The sequence below is a fragment of the Pristiophorus japonicus genome, chromosome 8 (assembly GCF_044704955.1).
Source record: "Pristiophorus japonicus isolate sPriJap1 chromosome 8, sPriJap1.hap1, whole genome shotgun sequence".
Lineage (NCBI taxonomy): Eukaryota > Metazoa > Chordata > Chondrichthyes > Pristiophoridae > Pristiophorus > Pristiophorus japonicus.
Genome location: NC_091984.1, coordinates 174,575,961 through 174,596,078, shown reverse-complemented (window position 1 = coordinate 174,596,078; position 20,118 = coordinate 174,575,961). Strand labels below are relative to the sequence as shown.

Here is a 20,118-nt window from a genome sequence, read left to right as displayed (position 1 = left end):
TAAGTTCATCATCCCTGCAATGCAACCAACATTCAAACACAGGTATTTCTCGCAACAGCTCGCATTTTGTCAGCTATCGGGTAACATTTTCTGTATTGTATTTCGAAAGCGCCTTTCATGACCGAACGACGTCCCAAGGCGCTTTACAGCCAATGAAGTATTGTAAAAGTGAAGGCACTGTTGCAATGTGGGGAACGCCGCAGCCAGTTTGCACACAGCAAGATCCCACAAACGGCAATGTGATCATGACCAGATAATCTGGTTTTGTCAGTGACGTTGATGTCGGAATAAATATTGAATGAAGGTTGTAACTGCTTCGTTCCAACGTGCACCTAATTACTGGTGTTGCCCTGTGGACCTGTATGCTGCAAAATCATTTCTCGAGAGTTTACCGTCTGCCACTTCAATGGCCTTGATTATTATCTTGCCCAAAGCAAAGTCACATTTCACTCACCGGTCACTAGTTCCAGAACGGAAACTGCTGCCAGTGGTAGCGTGGCCGAGCGGTCTAAGGCGCTGGATTAAGGCTCCAGTCTCTTCGGAGGCGTGGGTTCGAATCCCACCGCTGCCAGAATTTGTGGCGTGTAATATTTGCGCCCCTTCACCGCGAGCCATGAAGCAGTCGGCTCCCGTTGTGTTGTGATTTGACTATTTTGGTGTGGAAAAGAGGTTGAGCTGAGAACGGTGCCTTCAGTTTGTTGGCAAACCGTTGAAGAGTTTGATGTTGCCACTTGTAAATTGAAGGCCAGTTCAACAGGCCTTTTGACGCTGGCTGCATTTGTGTGGGGAAAAATGTCACGTCAGAGGTGGGATTGCAACCCACGCCCCTAGAAAGGGACCGGAATTCGCCGACCTTTGGTCAGTTAAGGATTAACAGTCTTTGAGTCTGGCGCCTCACTCCACTCGGCCTTCCTGACACTATTGTGCCCTTGGCCGTAAGCATCAGTCTGAGCATTGAAAGGCCTCGGTCCACCAAGGCATCGACTCTGGCAACTTTCACATGCTAATACCTGACTTGTTTGGCTCTGGTGCCTTTTATACTGGCAAAATGTGTTAATGTCGGAAGTAAACATTGCAAGTAATTCCCTGCCTGAGGAACGGAGCAGATTTGAGCAGCCTTTGTGTGGAAGAAATCTCATTCTTTGACAGTGGTGCCCTTTTTCTGAGAACCACCACTGTCTGCAGTGGGATTGAAAGCCACAGTACGAGAAAGCAACGTGGAATTCAGCAACGCGGGAGGATAAAAATGTCATGCTTTGAGTCTGCTGCTTTTTAGTGTGGGAATGGGTTGAAAGGAGAAGTCTGATTTTAAACCCTATCCCCGAGAACAGGGTTAGAATGTGATAAGTTTAGAGAGCAAAACAAGTTGGTCTGTGGGCGGTGCGGTGCCTTTCGCTTATTGGCAAACGCCAATAGCGTTGAGGAGCTTGAGGTGACCACTTGCAAATTTAAAGCCAGTTGAGCAGGCTTTTTGACGCTGGCTGGCATTTGTCTGGATAAAAAGTTAATGTCAGAAGTGGGATTCGAACCCACGCCCCTAGAAAGGGACCAGAATCCACCAACCTTTGGTAAGGTAAGGATTAACAGTCCTTGAGTCTGGCGCCTTAGACCACTCGGCCATCCTGACAATGGTCGTGCAGCAGCTGCAGGAAAATGTGCTGCAAATTCTGCACACTTACTGAGCAGCCTCACAATTCTTCCTCCTGTGCAAACACACAACGCACACATTCTTACGACAGGACTTAACAGGCAGCGCCAGTCATTAAGTTCATCATCCCTGCAATGCAACCAACATTCAAACACAGGTATTTCTCGCAACAGCTCGCATTTTGTCAGCTATCGGGTAACATTTTCTGTATTGTATTTCGAAAGCGCCTTTCATGACCGAACGACGTCCCAAGGCGCTTTACAGCCAATGAAGTATTGTAAAAGTGAAGGCACTGTTGCAATGTGGGGAACGCCGCAGCCAGTTTGCACACAGCAAGATCCCACAAACGGCAATGTGATCATGACCAGATAATCTGGTTTTGTCAGTGACGTTGATGTCGGAATAAATATTGAATGAAGGTTGTAACTGCTTCGTTCCAACGTGCACCTAATTACTGGTGTTGCCCTGTGGACCTGTATGCTGCAAAATCATTTCTCGAGAGTTTACCGTCTGCCACTTCAATGGCCTTGATTATTATCTTGCCCAAAGCAAAGTCACATTTCACTCACCGGTCACTAGTTCCAGAACGGAAACTGCTGCCAGTGGTAGCGTGGCCGAGCGGTCTAAGGCGCTGGATTAAGGCTCCAGTCTCTTCGGAGGCGTGGGTTCGAATCCCACCGCTGCCAGAATTTGTGGCGTGTAATATTTGCGCCCCTTCACCGCGAGCCATGAAGCAGTCGGCTCCCGTTGTGTTGTGATTTGACTATTTTGGTGTGGAAAAGAGGTTGAGCTGAGAACGGTGCCTTCAGTTTGTTGGCAAACCGTTGAAGAGTTTGATGTTGCCACTTGTAAATTGAAGGCCAGTTCAACAGGCCTTTTGACGCTGGCTGCATTTGTGTGGGGAAAAATGTCACGTCAGAGGTGGGATTGCAACCCACGCCCCTAGAAAGGGACCGGAATTCGCCGACCTTTGGTCAGTTAAGGATTAACAGTCTTTGAGTCTGGCGCCTCACTCCACTCGGCCTTCCTGACACTATTGTGCCCTTGGCCGTAAGCATCAGTCTGAGCATTGAAAGGCCTCGGTCCACCAAGGCATCGACTCTGGCAACTTTCACATGCTAATACCTGACTTGTTTGGCTCTGGTGCCTTTTATACTGGCAAAATGTGTTAATGTCGGAAGTAAACATTGCAAGTAATTCCCTGCCTGAGGAACGGAGCAGATTTGAGCAGCCTTTGTGTGGAAGAAATCTCATTCTTTGACAGTGGTGCCCTTTTTCTGAGAACCACCACTGTCTGCAGTGGGATTGAAAGCCACAGTACGAGAAAGCAACGTGGAATTCAGCAACGCGGGAGGATAAAAATGTCATGCTTTGAGTCTGCTGCTTTTTAGTGTGGGAATGGGTTGAAAGGAGAAGTCTGATTTTAAACCCTATCCCCGAGAACAGGGTTAGAATGTGATAAGTTTAGAGAGCAAAACAAGTTGGTCTGTGGGCGGTGCGGTGCCTTTCGCTTATTGGCAAACGCCAATAGCGTTGAGGAGCTTGAGGTGACCACTTGCAAATTTAAAGCCAGTTGAGCAGGCTTTTTGACGCTGGCTGGCATTTGTCTGGATAAAAAGTTAATGTCAGAAGTGGGATTCGAACCCACGCCCCTAGAAAGGGACCAGAATCCACCAACCTTTGGTAAGGTAAGGATTAACAGTCCTTGAGTCTGGCGCCTTAGACCACTCGGCCATCCTGACAATGGTCGTGCAGCAGCTGCAGGAAAATGTGCTGCAAATTCTGCACACTTACTGAGCAGCCTCACAATTCTTCCTCCTGTGCAAACACACAACGCACACATTCTTACGACAGGACTTAACAGGCAGCGCCAGTCATTAAGTTCATCATCCCTGCAATGCAACCAACATTCAAACACAGGTATTTCTCGCAACAGCTCGCATTTTGTCAGCTATCGGGTAACATTTTCTGTATTGTATTTCGAAAGCGCCTTTCATGACCGAACGACGTCCCAAGGCGCTTCACAGCCAATGAAGTATTGTAAAAGTGAAGGCACTGTTGCAATGTGGGGAACGCCGCAGCCAGTTTGCACACAGCAAGATCCCACAAACGGCAATGTGATCATGACCAGATAATCTGGTTTTGTCAGTGACGTTGATGTCGGAATAAATATTGAATGAAGGTTGTAACTGCTTCGTTCCAACGTGCACCTAATTACTGGTGTTGCCCTGTGGACCTGTATGCTGCAAAATCATTTCTCGAGAGTTTACCGTCTGCCACTTCAATGGCCTTGATTATTATCTTGCCCAAAGCAAAGTCACATTTCACTCACCGGTCACTAGTTCCAGAACGGAAACTGCTGCCAGTGGTAGCGTGGCCGAGCGGTCTAAGGCGCTGGATTAAGGCTCCAGTCTCTTCGGAGGCGTGAGTTCGAATCCCACCGCTGCCAGAATTTGTGGCGTGTAATATTTGCGCCCCTTCACCGCGAGCCATGAAGCAGTCGGCTCCCGTTGTGTTGTGATTTGACTATTTTGGTGTGGAAAAGAGGTTGAGCTGAGAACGGTGCCTTCAGTTTGTTGGCAAACCGTTGAAGAGTTTGATGTTGCCACTTGTAAATTGAAGGCCAGTTCAACAGGCCTTTTGACGCTGGCTGCATTTGTGTGGGGAAAAATGTCACGTCAGAGGTGGGATTGCAACCCACGCCCCTAGAAAGGGACCGGAATTCGCCGACCTTTGGTCAGTTAAGGATTAACAGTCTTTGAGTCTGGCGCCTCACTCCACTCGGCCTTCCTGACACTATTGTGCCCTTGGCCGTAAGCATCAGTCTGAGCATTGAAAGGCCTCGGTCCACCAAGGCATCGACTCTGGCAACTTTCACATGCTAATACCTGACTTGTTTGGCTCTGGTGCCTTTTATACTGGCAAAATGTGTTAATGTCGGAAATAAACATTGCAAGTAATTCCCTGCCTGAGGAACGGAGCAGATTTGAGCAGCCTTTGTGTGGAAGAAATCTCATTCTTTGACAGTGGTGCCCTTTTTCTGAGAACCACCACTGTCTGCAGTGGGATTGAAAGCCACAGTACGAGAAAGCAACGTGGAATTCAGCAACGCGGGAGGATAAAAATGTCATGCTTTGAGTCTGCTGCTTTTTAGTGTGGGAATGGGTTGAAAGGAGAAGTCTGATTTTAAACCCTATCCCCGAGAACAGGGTTAGAATGTGATAAGTTTAGAGAGCAAAACAAGTTGGTCTGTGGGCGGTGCGGTGCCTTTCGCTTATTGGCAAACGCCAATAGCGTTGAGGAGCTTGAGGTGACCACTTGCAAATTTAAAGCCAGTTGAGCAGGCTTTTTGACGCTGGCTGGCATTTGTCTGGATAAAAAGTTAATGTCAGAAGTGGGATTCGAACCCACGCCCCTAGAAAGGGACCAGAATACACCAACCTTTGGTAAGGTAAGGATTAACAGTCCTTGAGTCTGGCGCCTTAGACCACTCGGCCATCCTGACAATGGTCGTGCAACAGCTGCAGGAAAATGTGCTGCAAATTCTGCACACTTACTGAGCAGCCTCACAATTCTTCCTCCTGTGCAAACACACAACGCACACATTCTTACGACAGGACTTAACAGGCAGCGCCAGTCATTAAGTTCATCATCCCTGCAATGCAACCAACATTCAAACACAGGTATTTCTCGCAACAGCTCGCATTTTGTCAGCTATCGGGTAACATTTTCTGTATTGTATTTCGAAAGCGCCTTTCATGACCGAACGACGTCCCAAGGCGCTTTACAGCCAATGAAGTATTGTAAAAGTGAAGGCACTGTTGCAATGTGGGGAACGCCGCAGCCAGTTTGCACACAGCAAGATCCCACAAACGGCAATGTGATCATGACCAGATAATCTGGTTTTGTCAGTGACGTTGATGTCGGAATAAATATTGAATGAAGGTTGTAACTGCTTCGTTCCAACGTGCACCTAATTACTGGTGTTGCCCTGTGGACCTGTATGCTGCAAAATCATTTCTCGAGAGTTTACCGTCTGCCACTTCAATGGCCTTGATTATTATCTTGCCCAAAGCAAAGTCACATTTCACTCACCGGTCACTAGTTCCAGAACGGAAACTGCTGCCAGTGGTAGCGTGGCCGAGCGGTCTAAGGCGCTGGATTAAGGCTCCAGTCTCTTCGGAGGCGTGGGTTCGAATCCCACCGCTGCCAGAATTTGTGGCGTGTAATATTTGCGCCCCTTCACCGCGAGCCATGAAGCAGTCGGCTCCCGTTGTGTTGTGATTTGACTATTTTGGTGTGGAAAAGAGGTTGAGCTGAGAACGGTGCCTTCAGTTTGTTGGCAAACCGTTGAAGAGTTTGATGTTGCCACTTGTAAATTGAAGGCCAGTTCAACAGGCCTTTTGACGCTGGCTGCATTTGTGTGGGGAAAAATGTCACGTCAGAGGTGGGATTGCAACCCACGCCCCTAGAAAGGGACCGGAATTCGCCGACCTTTGGTCAGTTAAGGATTAACAGTCTTTGAGTCTGGCGCCTCACTCCACTCGGCCTTCCTGACACTATTGTGCCCTTGGCCGTAAGCATCAGTCTGAGCATTGAAAGGCCTCGGTCCACCAAGGCATCGACTCTGGCAACTTTCACATGCTAATACCTGACTTGTTTGGCTCTGGTGCCTTTTATACTGGCAAAATGTGTTAATGTCGGAAGTAAACATTGCAAGTAATTCCCTGCCTGAGGAACGGAGCAGATTTGAGCAGCCTTTGTGTGGAAGAAATCTCATTCTTTGACAGTGGTGCCCTTTTTCTGAGAACCACCACTGTCTGCAGTGGGATTGAAAGCCACAGTACGAGAAAGCAACGTGGAATTCAGCAACGCGGGAGGATAAAAATGTCATGCTTTGAGTCTGCTGCTTTTTAGTGTGGGAATGGGTTGAAAGGAGAAGTCTGATTTTAAACCCTATCCCCGAGAACAGGGTTAGAATGTGATAAGTTTAGAGAGCAAAACAAGTTGGTCTGTGGGCGGTGCGGTGCCTTTCGCTTATTGGCAAACGCCAATAGCGTTGAGGAGCTTGAGGTGACCACTTGCAAATTTAAAGCCAGTTGAGCAGGCTTTTTGACGCTGGCTGGCATTTGTCTGGATAAAAAGTTAATGTCAGAAGTGGGATTCGAACCCACGCCCCTAGAAAGGGACCAGAATCCACCAACCTTTGGTAAGGTAAGGATTAACAGTCCTTGAGTCTGGCGCCTTAGACCACTCGGCCATCCTGACAATGGTCGTGCAGCAGCTGCAGGAAAATGTGCTGCAAATTCTGCACACTTACTGAGCAGCCTCACAATTCTTCCTCCTGTGCAAACACACAACGCACACATTCTTACGACAGGACTTAACAGGCAGCGCCAGTCATTAAGTTCATCATCCCTGCAATGCAACCAACATTCAAACACAGGTATTTCTCGCAACAGCTCGCATTTTGTCAGCTATCGGGTAACATTTTCTGTATTGTATTTCGAAAGCGCCTTTCATGACCGAACGACGTCCCAAGGCGCTTTACAGCCAATGAAGTATTGTAAAAGTGAAGGCACTGTTGCAATGTGGGGAACGCCGCAGCCAGTTTGCACACAGCAAGATCCCACAAACGGCAATGTGATCATGACCAGATAATCTGGTTTTGTCAGTGACGTTGATGTCGGAATAAATATTGAATGAAGGTTGTAACTGCTTCGTTCCAACGTGCACCTAATTACTGGTGTTGCCCTGTGGACCTGTATGCTGCAAAATCATTTCTCGAGAGTTTACCGTCTGCCACTTCAATGGCCTTGATTATTATCTTGCCCAAAGCAAAGTCACATTTCACTCACCGGTCACTAGTTCCAGAACGGAAACTGCTGCCAGTGGTAGCGTGGCCGAGCGGTCTAAGGCGCTGGATTAAGGCTCCAGTCTCTTCGGAGGCGTGGGTTCGAATCCCACCGCTGCCAGAATTTGTGGCGTGTAATATTTGCGCCCCTTCACCGCGAGCCATGAAGCAGTCGGCTCCCGTTGTGTTGTGATTTGACTATTTTGGTGTGGAAAAGAGGTTGAGCTGAGAACGGTGCCTTCAGTTTGTTGGCAAACCGTTGAAGAGTTTGATGTTGCCACTTGTAAATTGAAGGCCAGTTCAACAGGCCTTTTGACGCTGGCTGCATTTGTGTGGGGAAAAATGTCACGTCAGAGGTGGGATTGCAACCCACGCCCCTAGAAAGGGACCGGAATTCGCCGACCTTTGGTCAGTTAAGGATTAACAGTCTTTGAGTCTGGCGCCTCACTCCACTCGGCCTTCCTGACACTATTGTGCCCTTGGCCGTAAGCATCAGTCTGAGCATTGAAAGGCCTCGGTCCACCAAGGCATCGACTCTGGCAACTTTCACATGCTAATACCTGACTTGTTTGGCTCTGGTGCCTTTTATACTGGCAAAATGTGTTAATGTCGGAAGTAAACATTGCAAGTAATTCCCTGCCTGAGGAACGGAGCAGATTTGAGCAGCCTTTGTGTGGAAGAAATCTCATTCTTTGACAGTGGTGCCCTTTTTCTGAGAACCACCACTGTCTGCAGTGGGATTGAAAGCCACAGTACGAGAAAGCAACGTGGAATTCAGCAACGCGGGAGGATAAAAATGTCATGCTTTGAGTCTGCTGCTTTTTAGTGTGGGAATGGGTTGAAAGGAGAAGTCTGATTTTAAACCCTATCCCCGAGAACAGGGTTAGAATGTGATAAGTTTAGAGAGCAAAACAAGTTGGTCTGTGGGCGGTGCGGTGCCTTTCGCTTATTGGCAAACGCCAATAGCGTTGAGGAGCTTGAGGTGACCACTTGCAAATTTAAAGCCAGTTGAGCAGGCTTTTTGACGCTGGCTGGCATTTGTCTGGATAAAAAGTTAATGTCAGAAGTGGGATTCGAACCCACGCCCCTAGAAAGGGACCAGAATCCACCAACCTTTGGTAAGGTAAGGATTAACAGTCCTTGAGTCTGGCGCCTTAGACCACTCGGCCATCCTGACAATGGTCGTGCAGCAGCTGCAGGAAAATGTGCTGCAAATTCTGCACACTTACTGAGCAGCCTCACAATTCTTCCTCCTGTGCAAACACACAACGCACACATTCTTACGACAGGACTTAACAGGCAGCGCCAGTCATTAAGTTCATCATCCCTGCAATGCAACCAACATTCAAACACAGGTATTTCTCGCAACAGCTCGCATTTTGTCAGCTATCGGGTAACATTTTCTGTATTGTATTTCGAAAGCGCCTTTCATGACCGAACGACGTCCCAAGGCGCTTCACAGCCAATGAAGTATTGTAAAAGTGAAGGCACTGTTGCAATGTGGGGAACGCCGCAGCCAGTTTGCACACAGCAAGATCCCACAAACGGCAATGTGATCATGACCAGATAATCTGGTTTTGTCAGTGACGTTGATGTCGGAATAAATATTGAATGAAGGTTGTAACTGCTTCGTTCCAACGTGCACCTAATTACTGGTGTTGCCCTGTGGACCTGTATGCTGCAAAATCATTTCTCGAGAGTTTACCGTCTGCCACTTCAATGGCCTTGATTATTATCTTGCCCAAAGCAAAGTCACATTTCACTCACCGGTCACTAGTTCCAGAACGGAAACTGCTGCCAGTGGTAGCGTGGCCGAGCGGTCTAAGGCGCTGGATTAAGGCTCCAGTCTCTTCGGAGGCGTGAGTTCGAATCCCACCGCTGCCAGAATTTGTGGCGTGTAATATTTGCGCCCCTTCACCGCGAGCCATGAAGCAGTCGGCTCCCGTTGTGTTGTGATTTGACTATTTTGGTGTGGAAAAGAGGTTGAGCTGAGAACGGTGCCTTCAGTTTGTTGGCAAACCGTTGAAGAGTTTGATGTTGCCACTTGTAAATTGAAGGCCAGTTCAACAGGCCTTTTGACGCTGGCTGCATTTGTGTGGGGAAAAATGTCACGTCAGAGGTGGGATTGCAACCCACGCCCCTAGAAAGGGACCGGAATTCGCCGACCTTTGGTCAGTTAAGGATTAACAGTCTTTGAGTCTGGCGCCTCACTCCACTCGGCCTTCCTGACACTATTGTGCCCTTGGCCGTAAGCATCAGTCTGAGCATTGAAAGGCCTCGGTCCACCAAGGCATCGACTCTGGCAACTTTCACATGCTAATACCTGACTTGTTTGGCTCTGGTGCCTTTTATACTGGCAAAATGTGTTAATGTCGGAAGTAAACATTGCAAGTAATTCCCTGCCTGAGGAACGGAGCAGATTTGAGCAGCCTTTGTGTGGAAGAAATCTCATTCTTTGACAGTGGTGCCCTTTTTCTGAGAACCACCACTGTCTGCAGTGGGATTGAAAGCCACAGTACGAGAAAGCAACGTGGAATTCAGCAACGCGGGAGGATAAAAATGTCATGCTTTGAGTCTGCTGCTTTTTAGTGTGGGAATGGGTTGAAAGGAGAAGTCTGATTTTAAACCCTATCCCCGAGAACAGGGTTAGAATGTGATAAGTTTAGAGAGCAAAACAAGTTGGTCTGTGGGCGGTGCGGTGCCTTTCGCTTATTGGCAAACGCCAATAGCGTTGAGGAGCTTGAGGTGACCACTTGCAAATTTAAAGCCAGTTGAGCAGGCTTTTTGACGCTGGCTGGCATTTGTCTGGATAAAAAGTTAATGTCAGAAGTGGGATTCGAACCCACGCCCCTAGAAAGGGACCAGAATACACCAACCTTTGGTAAGGTAAGGATTAACAGTCCTTGAGTCTGGCGCCTTAGACCACTCGGCCATCCTGACAATGGTCGTGCAGCAGCTGCAGGAAAATGTGCTGCAAATTCTGCACACTTACTGAGCAGCCTCACAATTCTTCCTCCTGTGCAAACACACAACGCACACATTCTTACGACAGGACTTAACAGGCAGCGCCAGTCATTAAGTTCATCATCCCTGCAATGCAACCAACATTCAAACACAGGTATTTCTCGCAACAGCTCGCATTTTGTCAGCTATCGGGTAACATTTTCTGTATTGTATTTCGAAAGCGCCTTTCATGACCGAACGACGTCCCAAGGCGCTTCACAGCCAATGAAGTATTGTAAAAGTGAAGGCACTGTTGCAATGTGGGGAACGCCGCAGCCAGTTTGCACACAGCAAGATCCCACAAACGGCAATGTGATCATGACCAGATAATCTGGTTTTGTCAGTGACGTTGATGTCGGAATAAATATTGAATGAAGGTTGTAACTGCTTCGTTCCAACGTGCACCTAATTACTGGTGTTGCCCTGTGGACCTGTATGCTGCAAAATCATTTCTCGAGAGTTTACCGTCTGCCACTTCAATGGCCTTGATTATTATCTTGCCCAAAGCAAAGTCACATTTCACTCACCGGTCACTAGTTCCAGAACGGAAACTGCTGCCAGTGGTAGCGTGGCCGAGCGGTCGAAGGCGCTGGATTAAGGCTCCAGTCTCTTCGGAGGCGTGGGTTCGAATCCCACCGCTGCCAGAATTTGTGGCGTGTAATATTTGCGCCCCTTCACCGCGAGCCATGAAGCAGTCGGCTCCCGCTGTGTTGTGATATGACTATTTTGGTGTGGAAAAGAGGTTGAGCTGAGAACGGTGCCTTCAGTTTGTTGGCAAACCGTTGAAGAGTTTGATGTTGCCACTTGTAAATTGAAGGCCAGGTCAACAGGCCTTTTGACGCTGGCTGCATTTGTGTGGGGAAAAATGTCACGTCAGAGGTGGGATTGCAACCCACGCCCCTAGAAAGGGACCGGAATTCGCCGACCTTTGGTCAGTTAAGGATTAACAGTCTTTGAGTCTGGCGCCTCACTCCACTCGGCCTTCCTGACACTATTGTGCCCTTGGCCGTAAGCATCAGTCTGAGCATTGAAAGGCCTCGGTCCACCAAGGCATCGACTCTGGCAACTTTCACATGCTAATACCTGACTTGTTTGGCTCTGGTGCCTTTGATACTGGCAAAATGTGTTAATGTCGGAAGTAACATTGCAAGTAATTCCCTGCCTGAGGAACGGAGCAGATTTGAGCAGCCTTTGTGTGGAAGAAATCTCATTCTTTGACAGTGGTGCCCTTTTTCTGAGAACCACCACTGTCTGCAGTGGGATTGAAAGCCACAGTACGAGAAAGCAACGTGGAATTCAGCAACGCGGGAGGATAAAAATGTCATGCTTTGAGTCTGCTGCTTTTTAGTGTGGGAATGGGTTGAAAGGAGAAGTCTGATTTTAAACCCTATCCCCGAGAACAGGGTTAGAATGTGATAAGTTTAGAGAGCAAAACAAGTTGGTCTGTGGGCGGTGCGGTGCCTTTCGCTTATTGGCAAACGCCAATAGCGTTGAGGAGCTTGAGGTGACCACTTGCAAATTTAAAGCCAGTTGAGCAGGCTTTTTGACGCTGGCTGGCATTTGTCTGGATAAAAAGTTAATGTCAGAAGTGGGATTCGAACCCACGCCCCTAGAAAGGGACCAGAATACACCAACCTTTGGTAAGGTAAGGATTAACAGTCCTTGAGTCTGGCGCCTTAGACCACTCGGCCATCCTGACAATGGTCGTGCAGCAGCTGCAAGAAAATGTGCTGCAAATTCTGCACACTTACTGAGCAGCCTCACAATTCTTCCTCCTGTGCAAACACACAACGCACACATTCTTACGACAGGACTTAACAGGCAGCGCCAGTCATTAAGTTCATCATCCCTGCAATGCAACCAACATTCAAACACAGGTATTTCTCGCAACAGCTCGCATTTTGTCAGCTATCGGGTAACATTTTCTGTATTGTATTTCGAAAGCGCCTTTCATGACCGAACGACGTCCCAAGGCGCTTCACAGCCAATGAAGTATTGTAAAAGTGAAGGCACTGTTGCAATGTGGGGAACGCCGCAGCCAGTTTGCACACAGCAAGATCCCACAAACGGCAATGTGATCATGACCAGATAATCTGGTTTTGTCAGTGACGTTGATGTCGGAATAAATATTGAATGAAGGTTGTAACTGCTTCGTTCCAACGTGCACCTAATTACTGGTGTTGCCCTGTGGACCTGTATGCTGCAAAATCATTTCTCGAGAGTTTACCGTCTGCCACTTCAATTGCCTTGATTATTATCTTGCCCAAAGCAAAGTCACATTTCACTCACCGGTCACTAGTTCCAGAACGGAAACTGCTGCCAGTGGTAGCGTGGCCGAGCGGTCTAAGGCGCTGGATTAAGGCTCCAGTCTCTTCGGAGGCGTGGGTTCGAATCCCACCGCTGCCAGAATTTGTGGCGTGTAATATTTGCGCCCCTTCACCGCGAGCCATGAAGCAGTCGGCTCCCGCTGTGTTGTGATATGACTATTTTGGTGTGGAAAAGAGGTTGAGCTGAGAACGGTGCCTTCAGTTTGTTGGCAAACCGTTGAAGAGTTTGATGTTGCCACTTGTAAATTGAAGGCCAGTTCAACAGGCCTTTTGACGCTGGCTGCATTTGTGTGGGGAAAAATGTCACGTCAGAGGTGGGATTGCAACCCACGCCCCTAGAAAGGGACCGGAATTCGCCGACCTTTGGTCAGTTAAGGATTAACAGTCTTTGAGTCTGGCGCCTCACTCCACTCGGCCTTCCTGACACTATTGTGCCCTTGGCCGTAAGCATCAGTCTGAGCATTGAAAGGCCTCGGTCCACCAAGGCATCGACTCTGGCAACTTTTACATGCTAATACCTGACTTGTTTGGCTCTGGTGCCTTTTATACTGGCAAAATGTGTTAATGTCGGAAGTAACATTGCAAGTAATTCCCTGCCTGAGTAACGGAGCAGATTTGAGCAGCCTTTGTGTGGAAGAAATCTCATTCTTTGACAGTGGTGCCCTTTTTCTGAGAAACACCACTGTCTGCAGTGGGATTGAAAGCCACAGTACGAGAAAGCAACGTGGAATTCAGCAACGCGGGAGGATAAAAATGTCATGCTTTGAGTCTGCTGCTTTTTAGTGTGGGAATGGGTTGAAAGGAGAAGTCTGATTTTAAACCCTATCCCCGAGAACAGGGTTAGAATGTGATAAGTTTAGAGAGCAAAACAAGTTGGTCTGTGGGCGGTGCGGTGCCTTTCGTTTATTGGCAAACGCCAATAGCGTTGAGGAGATTGAGGTGACCACTTGCAAATTTAAAGCCAGTTGAGCAGGCTTTTTGACGCTGGCTGGCATTTGTCTGGATAAAAAGTTAATGTCAGAAGTGGGATTCGAACCCACGCCCCTAGAAAGGGACCAGAATACACCAACCTTTGGTAAGGTAAGGATTAACAGTCCTTGAGTCTGGCGCCTTAGACCACTCGGCCATCCTGACAATGGTCTTGCAGCAGCTGCAGAAAAATGTGCTGCAAATTCTGCACACTTACTGAGCAGCATCACAATTCTTCCTCCTGTGCAAACACACAACGCACACATTCTTACGACAGGACTTAACAGGCAGCGCCAGTCATTAAGTTCATCATCCCTGCAATGCAACCAACATTCAAACACAGGTATTTCTCGCAACAGCTCGCATTTTGTCAGCTATCGGGTAACATTTTCTGTATTGTATTTCGAAAGCGCCTTTCATGACCGAACGACGTCCCAAGGCGCTTCACAGCCAATGAAGTATTGTAAAAGTGAAGGCACTGTTGCAATGTGGGGAACGCCGCAGCCAGTTTGCACACAGCAAGATCCCACAAACGGCAATGTGATCATGACCAGATAATCTGGTTTTGTCAGTGATGTTGATGTCGGAATAAATATTGAATGAAGGTTGTAACTGCTTCGTTCCAACGTGCACCTAATTACTGGTGTTGCCCTGTGGACCTGTATGCTGCAAAATCATTTCTCGAGAGTTTACCGTCTGCCACTTCAATGGCCTTGATTATTATCTTGCCCAAAGCAAAGTCACATTTCACTCACCGGTCACTAGTTCCAGAACGGAAACTGCTGCCAGTGGTAGCGTGGCCGAGCGGTCTAAGGCGCTGGATTAAGGCTCCAGTCTCTTCGGAGGCGTGGGTTCGAATCCCACCGCTGCCAGAATTTGTGGCGTGTAATATTTGCGCCCCTTCACCGCGAGCCATGAAGCAGTCGGCTCCCGCTGTGTTGTGATATGACTATTTTGGTGTGGAAAAGAGGTTGAGCTGAGAACGGTGCCTTCAGTTTGTTGGCAAACCGTTGAAGAGTTTGATGTTGCCACTTGTAAATTGAAGGCCAGTTCAACAGGCCTTTTGACGCTGGCTGCATTTGTGTGGGGAAAAATGTCACGTCAGAGGTGGGATTGCAACCCACGCCCCTAGAAAGGGACCGGAATTCGCCGACCTTTGGTCAGTTAAGGATTAACAGTCTTTGAGTCTGGCGCCTCACTCCACTCGGCCTTCCTGACATTATTGTGCCCTTGGCCGTAAGCATCAGTCTGAGCATTGAAAGGCCTCGGTCCACCAAGGCATCGACTCTGGCAACTTTTACATGCTAATACCTGACTTGTTTGGCTCTGGTGCCTTTTATACTGGCAAAATGTGTTAATGTCGGAAGTAACATTGCAAGTAATTCCCTGCCTGAGTAACGGAGCAGATTTGAGCAGCCTTTGTGTGGAAGAAATCTCATTCTTTGACAGTGGTGCCCTTTTTCTGAGAAACACCACTGTCTGCAGTGGGATTGAAAGCCACAGTACGAGAAAGCAACGTGGAATTCAGCAACGCGGGAGGATAAAAATGTCATGCTTTGAGTCTGCTGCTTTTTAGTGTGGGAATGGGTTGAAAGGAGAAGTCTGATTTTAAACCCTATCCCCGAGAACAGGGTTAGAATGTGATAAGTTTAGAGAGCAAAACAAGTTGGTCTGTGGGCGGTGCGGTGCCTTTCGTTTATTGGCAAACGCCAATAGCGTTGAGGAGATTGAGGTGACCACTTGCAAATTTAAAGCCAGTTGAGCAGGCTTTTTGACGCTGGCTGGCATTTGTCTGGATAAAAAGTTAATGTCAGAAGTGGGATTCGAACCCACGCCCCTAGAAAGGGACCAGAATACACCAACCTTTGGTAAGGTAAGGATTAACAGTCCTTGAGTCTGGCGCCTTAGACCACTCGGCCATCCTGACAATGGTCTTGCAGCAGCTGCAGAAAAATGTGCTGCAAATTCTGCACACTTACTGAGCAGCATCACAATTCTTCCTCCTGTGCAAACACACAACGCACACATTCTTACGACAGGACTTAACAGGCAGCGCCAGTCATTAAGTTCATCATCCCTGCAATGCAACCAACATTCAAACACAGGTATTTCTCGCAACAGCTCGCATTTTGTCAGCTATCGGGTAACATTTTCTGTATTGTATTTCGAAAGCGCCTTTCATGACCGAACGACGTCCCAAGGCGCTTCACAGCCAATGAAGTATTGTAAAAGTGAAGGCACTGTTGCAATGTGGGGAACGCCGCAGCCAGTTTGCACACAGCAAGATCCCACAAACGGCAATGTGATCATGACCAGATAATCTGGTTTTGTCAGTGATGTTGATGTCGGAATAAATATTGAATGAAGGTTGTAACTGCTTCGTTCCAACGTGCACCTAATTACTGGTGTTGCCCTGTGGACCTGTATGCTGCAAAATCATTTCTCGAGAGTTTACCGTCTGCCACTTCAATGGCCTTGATTATTATCTTGCCCAAAGCAAAGTCACATTTCACTCACCGGTCACTAGTTCCAGAACGGAAACTGCTGCCAGTGGTAGCGTGGCCGAGCGGTCTAAGGCGCTGGATTAAGGCTCCAGTCTCTTCGGAGGCGTGGGTTCGAATCCCACCGCTGCCAGAATTTGTGGCGTGTAATATTTGCGCCCCTTCACCGCGAGCCATGAAGCAGTCGGCTCCCGCTGTGTTGTGATATGACTATTTTGGTGTGGAAAAGAGGTTGAGCTGAGAACGGTGCCTTCAGTTTGTTGGCAAACCGTTGAAGAGTTTGATGTTGCCACTTGTAAATTGAAGGCCAGTTCAACAGGCCTTTTGACGCTGGCTGCATTTGTGTGGGGAAAAATGTCACGTCAGAGGTGGGATTGCAACCCACGCCCCTAGAAAGGGACCGGAATTCGCCGACCTTTGGTCAGTTAAGGATTAACAGTCTTTGAGTCTGGCGCCTCACTCCACTCGGCCTTCCTGACATTATTGTGCCCTTGGCCGTAAGCATCAGTCTGAGCATTGAAAGGCCTCGGTCCACCAAGGCATCGACTCTGGCAACTTTTACATCCTAATACCTGACTTGTTTGGCTCTGGTGCCTTTTATACTGGCAAAATGTGTTAATGTCGGAAGTAACATTGCAAGTAATTCCCTGCCTGAGTAACGGAGCAGATTTGAGCAGCCTTTGTGTGGAAGAAATCTCATTCTTTGACAGTGGTGCCCTTTTTCTGAGAAACACCACTGTCTGCAGTGGGATTGAAAGCCACAGTACGAGAAAGCAATGTGGAATTCAGCAACGCGGGAGGATAAAAATGTCATGCTTTGAGTCTGCTGCTTTTTAGTGTGGGAATGGGTTGAAAGGAGAAGTCTGATTTTAAACCCTATCCCCGAGAACAGGGTTAGAATGTGATAAGTTTAGAGAGCAAAACAAGTTGGTCTGTGGGCGGTGCGGTGCCTTTCGTTTATTGGCAAACGCCAATAGCGTTGAGGAGATTGAGGTGACCACTTGCAAATTTAAAGCCAGTTGAGCAGGCTTTTTGACGCTGGCTGGCATTTGTCTGGATAAAAAGTTAATGTCAGAAGTGGGATTCGAACCCACGCCCCTAGAAAGGGACCAGAATACACCAACCTTTGGTAAGGTAAGGATTAACAGTCCTTGAGTCTGGCGCCTTAGACCACTCGGCCATCCTGACAATGGTCTTGCAGCAGCTGCAGAAAAATGTGCTGCAAATTCTGCACACTTACTGAGCAGCATCACAATTCTTCCTCCTGTGCAAACACACAACGCACACATTCTTACGACAGGACTTAACAGGCAGCGCCAGTCATTAAGTTCATCATCCCTGCAATGCAACCAACATTCAAACACAGGTATTTCTCGCAACAGCTCGCATTTTGTCAGCTATCGGGTAACATTTTCTGTATTGTATTTCGAAAGCGCCTTTCATGACCGAACGACGTCCCAAGGCGCTTCACAGCCAATGAAGTATTGTAAAAGTGAAGGCACTGTTGCAATGTGGGGAACGCCGCAGCCAGTTTGCACACAGCAAGATCCCACAAACGGCAATGTGATCATGACCAGATAATCTGGTTTTGTCAGTGATGTTGATGTCGGAATAAATATTGAATGAAGGTTGTAACTGCTTCGTTCCAACGTGCACCTAATTACTGGTGTTGCCCTGTGGACCTGTATGCTGCAAAATCATTTCTCGAGAGTTTACCGTCTGCCACTTCAATGGCCTTGATTATTATCTTGCCCAAAGCAAAGTCACATTTCACTCACCGGTCACTAGTTCCAGAACGGAAACTGCTGCCAGTGGTAGCGTGGCCGAGCGGTCTAAGGCGCTGGATTAAGGCTCCAGTCTCTTCGGAGGCGTGGGTTCGAATCCCACCGCTGCCAGAATTTGTGGCGTGTAATATTTGCGCCTCTTCACCGCGAGCCATGAAGCAGTCGGCTCCCGCTGTGTTGTGATATGACTATTTTGGTGTGGAAAAGAGGTTGAGCTGAGAACGGTGCCTTCAGTTTGTTGGCAAACCGTTGAAGAGTTTGATGTTGCCACTTGTAAATTGAAGGCCAGTTCAACAGGCCTTTTGACGCTGGCTGCATTTGTGTGGGGAAAAATGTCACGTCAGAGGTGGGATTGCAACCCACGCCCCTAGAAAGGGACCGGAATTCGCCGACCTTTGGTCAGTTAAGGATTAACAGTCTTTGAGTCTGGCGCCTCACTCCACTCGGCCTTCCTGACACTATTGTGCCCTTGGCCGTAAGCATCAGTCTGAGCATTGAAAGGCCTCGGTCCACCAAGGCATCGACTCTGGCAACTTTTACATGCTAATACCTGACTTGTTTGGCTCTGGTGCCTTTTATACTGGCAAAATGTGTTAATGTCGGAAGTAACATTGCAAGTAATTCCCTGCCTGAGGAACGGAGCAGATTTGAGCAGCCTTTGTGTGGAAGAAATCTCATTCTTTGACAGTGGTGCCCTTTTTCTGAGAAACACCACTGTCTGCAGTGGGATTGAAAGCCACAGTACGAGAAAGCAACGTGGAATTCAGCAACGCGGGAGGATAAAAATGTCATGCTTTGAGTCTGCTGCTTTTTAGTGTGGGAATGGGTTGAAAGGAGAAGTCTGATTTTAAACCCTATCCCCGAGAACAGGGTTAGAATGTGATAAGTTTAGAGAGCAAAACAAGTTGGTCTGTGGGCGGTGCGGTGCCTTTCGTTTATTGGCAAACGCCAATAGCGTTGAGGAGATTGAGGTGACCACTTGCAAATTTAAAGCCAGTTGAGCAGGCTTTTTGACGCTGGCTGGCATTTGTCTGGATAAAAAGTTAATGTCAGAAGTGGGATTCGAACCCACGCCCCTAGAAAGGGACCAGAATACACCAACCTTTGGTAAGGTAAGGATTAACAGTCCTTGAGTCTGGCGCCTTAGACCACTCGGCCATCCTGACAATGGTCTTGCAGCAGCTGCAGAAAAATGTGCTGCAAATTCTGCACACTTACTGAGCAGCATCACAATTCTTCCTCCTGTGCAAACACACAACGCACACATTCTTACGACAGGACTTAACAGGCAGCGCCAGTCATTAAGTTCATCATCCCTGCAATGCAACCAACATTCAAACACAGGTATTTCTCGCAACAGCTCGCATTTTGTCAGCTATCGGGTAACATTTTCTGTATTGTATTTCGAAAGCGCCTTTCATGACCGAACGACGTCCCAAGGCGCTTCACAGCCAATGAAGTATTGTAAAAGTGAAGGCACTGTTGCAATGTGGGGAACGCCGCAGCCAGTTTGCACACAGCAAGATCCCACAAACGGCAATGTGATCATGACCAGATAATCTGGTTTTGTCAGTGATGTTGATGTCGGAATAAATATTGAATGAAGGTTGTAACTGCTTCGTTCCAACGTGCACCTAATTACTGGTGTTGCCCTGTGGACCTGTATGCTGCAAAATCATTTCTCGAGAGTTTACCGTCTGCCACTTCAATGGCCTTGATTATTATCTTGCCCAAAGCAAAGTCACATTTCACTCACCGGTCACTAGTTCCAGAACGGAAACTGCTGCCAGTGGTAGCGTGGCCGAGCGGTCTAAGGCGCTGGATTAAGGCTCCAGTCTCTTCGGAGGCGTGGGTTCGAATCCCACCGCTGCCAGAATTTGTGGCGTGTAATATTTGCGCCCCTTCACCGCGAGCCATGAAGCAGTCGGCTCCCGCTGTGTTGTGATATGACTATTTTGGTGTGGAAAAGAGGTTGAGCTGAGAACGGTGCCTTCAGTTTTTTGGCAAACCGTTGAAGAGTTTGATGTTGCCA

The 20,118-nt window shown here is 48.0% G+C and overlaps 23 non-coding genes across 23 annotated transcripts; 12 read left to right on the top strand and 11 right to left on the bottom strand.

The window, feature by feature from the left end:
* The first annotated feature begins 489 nt into the window (after positions 1-489).
* On the top strand, positions 490-571 carry trnal-aag (transfer RNA leucine (anticodon AAG)). Its single transcript has one exon. It is a non-coding gene; the product is annotated as a tRNA-Leu (tRNA).
* Positions 572-1,508: 937 nt separating this feature from the next.
* trnal-caa (transfer RNA leucine (anticodon CAA)) lies at positions 1,509-1,627 on the bottom strand. The gene is made up of 2 exons: positions 1,590-1,627; positions 1,509-1,554 (listed from the first exon to the last, which is right to left on the bottom strand). It is a non-coding gene; the product is annotated as a tRNA-Leu (tRNA).
* A 625-nt stretch (positions 1,628-2,252) lies between these two features.
* On the top strand, positions 2,253-2,334 carry trnal-aag (transfer RNA leucine (anticodon AAG)). The gene has a single exon. It is a non-coding gene; the product is annotated as a tRNA-Leu (tRNA).
* A 937-nt stretch (positions 2,335-3,271) lies between these two features.
* On the bottom strand, positions 3,272-3,390 carry trnal-caa (transfer RNA leucine (anticodon CAA)). Its single transcript has 2 exons — positions 3,353-3,390; positions 3,272-3,317 (listed from the first exon to the last, which is right to left on the bottom strand). It is a non-coding gene; the product is annotated as a tRNA-Leu (tRNA).
* Positions 3,391-4,015: 625 nt separating this feature from the next.
* On the top strand, positions 4,016-4,097 carry trnal-aag (transfer RNA leucine (anticodon AAG)). Its single transcript has one exon. It is a non-coding gene; the product is annotated as a tRNA-Leu (tRNA).
* Positions 4,098-5,034: 937 nt separating this feature from the next.
* Positions 5,035-5,153, bottom strand: trnal-caa (transfer RNA leucine (anticodon CAA)). Its single transcript has 2 exons — positions 5,116-5,153; positions 5,035-5,080 (listed from the first exon to the last, which is right to left on the bottom strand). It is a non-coding gene; the product is annotated as a tRNA-Leu (tRNA).
* A 625-nt stretch (positions 5,154-5,778) lies between these two features.
* trnal-aag (transfer RNA leucine (anticodon AAG)) lies at positions 5,779-5,860 on the top strand. The gene has a single exon. It is a non-coding gene; the product is annotated as a tRNA-Leu (tRNA).
* Positions 5,861-6,797: 937 nt separating this feature from the next.
* Positions 6,798-6,916, bottom strand: trnal-caa (transfer RNA leucine (anticodon CAA)). The gene is made up of 2 exons: positions 6,879-6,916; positions 6,798-6,843 (listed from the first exon to the last, which is right to left on the bottom strand). It is a non-coding gene; the product is annotated as a tRNA-Leu (tRNA).
* A 625-nt stretch (positions 6,917-7,541) lies between these two features.
* On the top strand, positions 7,542-7,623 carry trnal-aag (transfer RNA leucine (anticodon AAG)). Its single transcript has one exon. It is a non-coding gene; the product is annotated as a tRNA-Leu (tRNA).
* A 937-nt stretch (positions 7,624-8,560) lies between these two features.
* On the bottom strand, positions 8,561-8,679 carry trnal-caa (transfer RNA leucine (anticodon CAA)). The gene is made up of 2 exons: positions 8,642-8,679; positions 8,561-8,606 (listed from the first exon to the last, which is right to left on the bottom strand). It is a non-coding gene; the product is annotated as a tRNA-Leu (tRNA).
* A 625-nt stretch (positions 8,680-9,304) lies between these two features.
* trnal-aag (transfer RNA leucine (anticodon AAG)) lies at positions 9,305-9,386 on the top strand. The gene has a single exon. It is a non-coding gene; the product is annotated as a tRNA-Leu (tRNA).
* A 937-nt stretch (positions 9,387-10,323) lies between these two features.
* On the bottom strand, positions 10,324-10,442 carry trnal-caa (transfer RNA leucine (anticodon CAA)). Its single transcript has 2 exons — positions 10,405-10,442; positions 10,324-10,369 (listed from the first exon to the last, which is right to left on the bottom strand). It is a non-coding gene; the product is annotated as a tRNA-Leu (tRNA).
* Positions 10,443-11,067: 625 nt separating this feature from the next.
* trnal-aag (transfer RNA leucine (anticodon AAG)) lies at positions 11,068-11,149 on the top strand. Its single transcript has one exon. It is a non-coding gene; the product is annotated as a tRNA-Leu (tRNA).
* A 936-nt stretch (positions 11,150-12,085) lies between these two features.
* On the bottom strand, positions 12,086-12,204 carry trnal-caa (transfer RNA leucine (anticodon CAA)). Its single transcript has 2 exons — positions 12,167-12,204; positions 12,086-12,131 (listed from the first exon to the last, which is right to left on the bottom strand). It is a non-coding gene; the product is annotated as a tRNA-Leu (tRNA).
* Positions 12,205-12,829: 625 nt separating this feature from the next.
* On the top strand, positions 12,830-12,911 carry trnal-aag (transfer RNA leucine (anticodon AAG)). Its single transcript has one exon. It is a non-coding gene; the product is annotated as a tRNA-Leu (tRNA).
* A 936-nt stretch (positions 12,912-13,847) lies between these two features.
* trnal-caa (transfer RNA leucine (anticodon CAA)) lies at positions 13,848-13,966 on the bottom strand. The gene is made up of 2 exons: positions 13,929-13,966; positions 13,848-13,893 (listed from the first exon to the last, which is right to left on the bottom strand). It is a non-coding gene; the product is annotated as a tRNA-Leu (tRNA).
* A 625-nt stretch (positions 13,967-14,591) lies between these two features.
* On the top strand, positions 14,592-14,673 carry trnal-aag (transfer RNA leucine (anticodon AAG)). The gene has a single exon. It is a non-coding gene; the product is annotated as a tRNA-Leu (tRNA).
* A 936-nt stretch (positions 14,674-15,609) lies between these two features.
* trnal-caa (transfer RNA leucine (anticodon CAA)) lies at positions 15,610-15,728 on the bottom strand. Its single transcript has 2 exons — positions 15,691-15,728; positions 15,610-15,655 (listed from the first exon to the last, which is right to left on the bottom strand). It is a non-coding gene; the product is annotated as a tRNA-Leu (tRNA).
* A 625-nt stretch (positions 15,729-16,353) lies between these two features.
* trnal-aag (transfer RNA leucine (anticodon AAG)) lies at positions 16,354-16,435 on the top strand. Its single transcript has one exon. It is a non-coding gene; the product is annotated as a tRNA-Leu (tRNA).
* A 936-nt stretch (positions 16,436-17,371) lies between these two features.
* Positions 17,372-17,490, bottom strand: trnal-caa (transfer RNA leucine (anticodon CAA)). The gene is made up of 2 exons: positions 17,453-17,490; positions 17,372-17,417 (listed from the first exon to the last, which is right to left on the bottom strand). It is a non-coding gene; the product is annotated as a tRNA-Leu (tRNA).
* A 625-nt stretch (positions 17,491-18,115) lies between these two features.
* Positions 18,116-18,197, top strand: trnal-aag (transfer RNA leucine (anticodon AAG)). The gene has a single exon. It is a non-coding gene; the product is annotated as a tRNA-Leu (tRNA).
* A 936-nt stretch (positions 18,198-19,133) lies between these two features.
* On the bottom strand, positions 19,134-19,252 carry trnal-caa (transfer RNA leucine (anticodon CAA)). Its single transcript has 2 exons — positions 19,215-19,252; positions 19,134-19,179 (listed from the first exon to the last, which is right to left on the bottom strand). It is a non-coding gene; the product is annotated as a tRNA-Leu (tRNA).
* A 625-nt stretch (positions 19,253-19,877) lies between these two features.
* Positions 19,878-19,959, top strand: trnal-aag (transfer RNA leucine (anticodon AAG)). Its single transcript has one exon. It is a non-coding gene; the product is annotated as a tRNA-Leu (tRNA).
* Positions 19,960-20,118: the final 159 nt, after the last annotated feature.